Source organism: Macaca fascicularis, chromosome 9, assembly GCF_037993035.2.
Source record: "Macaca fascicularis isolate 582-1 chromosome 9, T2T-MFA8v1.1".
Classification (NCBI taxonomy): Eukaryota; Metazoa; Chordata; class Mammalia; order Primates; family Cercopithecidae; genus Macaca; species Macaca fascicularis.
The window spans coordinates 49,021,538-49,024,917 of record NC_088383.1 but is presented as its reverse complement, the minus strand read 5'-3'; the positions used below and the strand labels follow the sequence as shown (position 1 = coordinate 49,024,917).

Genomic DNA, 3,380 nt, shown 5'->3' with positions numbered 1-3,380 from the left:
TTCGACCTGATTTTGTCTCTTTTTTTGTTGGGAGACATTTTTTTACTGACTCAGTCTCATTATTCATTGATCACTTCAGTTTTTCTACTTCTGATTCAGTCTGGATAGGTTATGTGTTTATAGAAATTTAATCATTTCCTCTATATTTTCCTGTTTGTTAGCATTTATAATATTCTCTAATTATCTTTGGTATTTCTGTGATATCAATTGTAATGTCTGTTCTTTTATTTTGCTGATTTGTTTCTTATCTCTCCTCTTGGTTAGTCAAGCTAGCAGTTTATCAATATTGGTTATATTTTTGAATAACATATCACTTCATTGACCTTTGTATTTCTTTCCTTAGTCTCTCTTTAGTTTTTCTCCGATCTTTATTATTTCTTTCATCCTGCAAATTTTGGGTTTGCTGTGTCCTTGCTTTTTCACTTCCTTGAGGTGCATTGTTAGATTGTTTATATGAAATATTTCTGCTTTCTGGTGTAGATGTTTATTGCTATTGCCTACCTGTTCTTAATGTGTTTGCTGTACAGTATAGATTTTGATATGTCGTGTTTTCATTTTCACTTCTTTCAATAGTTAAAAACATATCCATCTTGAAAACCAAACACTGCATGTTCTCACTCATAGTGTGTGATAGATATACAGCTGTTGTTACCATGGTGATGGCCCGTGTCATGCAGAAGATTATGCCTCGCTATTCTCTTGCTCAGTGGAATTCTTGCAGGGAATCAGCAAAAAGGGAAAAGCAAAAAAGGTAGGAAATATAATGGTCACATTGAAAGTAAGTCATTAACCATTCCACAGGATATTGACCTTCATCTAGAAACAAAGTCAGATACAGAAGTGGATACTTTAGCATTGCATTATTTTCCAGAACACCAGTGACTGGGGAATTTCACAGTGGCTGCTACAGTTGTGTATCTAGTAACTGAAGTCTATTACAAGTTTATGAAGCCTACACAGGAAATGAATATCAGCTTAGTCTGGTGCCTGCTGGTTTTGTCTTTTGCAATCAAAGTTCTATTTTCATTAACTACACACTATATTAAAGTAGAATATGGTGGTGAAAAATCTATTTGTGTCACCTTTGGATTTTTTTTCTTTGACAAAGCAATGGTAGTGTTGATTGTAAGAGAAAATTATCTGGAATTTGGACTTGAAACAGGATTTACAAATTTTTCAGATAGTGTGATGCAGTTTCTTGAAAAGCAAGGTTTAGAATCTCAGAGTCCTGTTTCAAAACTTACTTTCAAATTTTTCCTGGCTATTTTCTGTTCACTCTTTGGGGCTTTCTTGACATTTCCTGGATTAAGACTGGCTCAAATGCTTCTGGATGCCCTGAATTTGACAACAGAAAAAATTACACAAACATTACTTCATATCAGCTTCTTGGCACATTTATTTATGGTTTTGCTCTGGGTAAAACCAGTCACCAAAGACTACATTATGAACCCAACCTTGGGTGAAGAAAGTATCCCTTTAATGCCAGAAGCCACATTCGATACTCTGCGACTCTGGTTAATAATCCTGCTGTGTGCTTTGTGGTTGGCCATGATGTGTAGTCACCTGCAAGCTTATTTAAATTTAGTCCAAAAATGTGTGGAGCAGATGAAGAAAGAAGCAGGGTGAATAAGTACAGTTGAGCTATAGAAAATGGTGGCTTGAGTCTTTTATTATCTTTGTGTCATTGCACTGCAGTATGTGGTGCCTCTGGTAATGCTGTTTCACACAACTCTGCTTTTGAAAACACTAGGCAATCATTCCTGGGGTATTTATCCAGAATCTATCTCTACCTTACCAGTGGATAATAGTCTGCTCTACAATTTTGTTTACTCTGAATTACCGTCAGCTGAAGGGAAGATGAAAGTTACTGTTACACAAATAACAGTGACACTGAGCAGCTTAAAAATATTTTTACTGTTATTTTTTGAGGACTTCTGTCTTTTCTGACCTGGTGGATTGCTGCTTGCCTCTTTTCTACAAGTCTTTTTGGGCTTTTTTATCACCAATATCTGACTGTGGCATGAATCTCAGTTAACAAAAAAAATATCAAAATCACACTTTAAATTCAAATATTTGTGTCCTTAAAGGGCTGATGAAAACCAGAAGAAAGTAAATACAATGGGAAAAAAATCAGAATATCTTGTATTAAATGTTTCCTTTGTATTCTCAGGGTGAATTAATGTTATAATATTTAAAATTACAAAATAGATTGTTAACTGTTACACTGTGGCATTGGAATTTTAACTCTCTGTATTTACTGGTATGAGAGGGCTATCTACAAGGGTAATATTTCTGATTACCTTGGTTGACAGAAACCTCCAGCAGTCTTTGAAACATCTTAAATGACTCTAGTTATTGATTGCTTTTAACGATATTATGGTACTGTTGGTAGTCATAGTGGCTGTCTATAGAACAATCTTCAAACTGAGCCATGCTTCAGGGGAGGGAAAGGGGCTAAAGTCTCTTCTGTTGGTAATGCATTAGTTACTCCTGAAACGATAAAATACAACAGAAAGGAAGAGATAGCTACTGTATATTACAGTAAAGATAACTGCATAGTTATTTTAAATTTAATGGAGGTGAATATGATTAATATCTACAACTACTTCTGCTTGAGAATAGGAACAGTATTGTTTTAAAACATATTCTACCCAACTAGAGAGTTCTTTTAAAGTGATTGGCCATATAAACTTCTGTAATCTTGCCATGAGGCTTGGACCTGCCATATTTTATTTTATTCTATGATCCTAAATAGTTCCTTTTAATAGTCTAAAAGTATTTATCAATACTGGTCAGACTTTAAAGAAATTACTTTGTAAACCTGCTGACTACCTGTATGTATAGTACATTTATTATATATTAAATATATAATATATTGAGATTATAAAAGATGGGAATATTGATTCCTTATAATATTTTAAGTTGCAGAATGTATGTTAAAAAGTGATTTGAATGAGATGAATTGTATCTAGAAATTTTATTTCTTTTTGGAATGAGATTAAAATACATTTTGAAAGTTCAAAAAAATGTCCATCTTAACTATTAATTGATCCAGTGGTCATTTGGCATTATGTTATTTAATTTTCATGTATTGATATAATTTCCAAAGATCCTCTTGGTATAGATTTTTACTTGTATTTTATGGTGGTTTGAGTTATTTGCAATACATATTTTTTCAATTTGTTGTCATGTATATCCTATTGTGTTTTATTTTTATTTATTTATTTATTTATTTATTTTTGAGACGGAGTCTTGCACTGTCGCCCAGGCTGGAGTGCAGTGGCATGATCTCAACTCACTGCAAGCTCCGCCACCCGGGTTCATACCAGTTCTCCTGTTTCATCCTCCTGAGTAGCTGGGACTACAGGTGCTGGCCACCA

The 3,380-nt window shown here is 33.8% G+C and overlaps 1 pseudogene; it reads left to right on the top strand.

The window, feature by feature from the left end:
* Positions 1–462: 462 nt before the first annotated feature.
* On the top strand, positions 463–2,109 carry LOC135964940 (transmembrane protein 161B pseudogene; annotated as a pseudogene).
* The last annotated feature ends 1,271 nt before the right edge of the window (positions 2,110–3,380 follow it).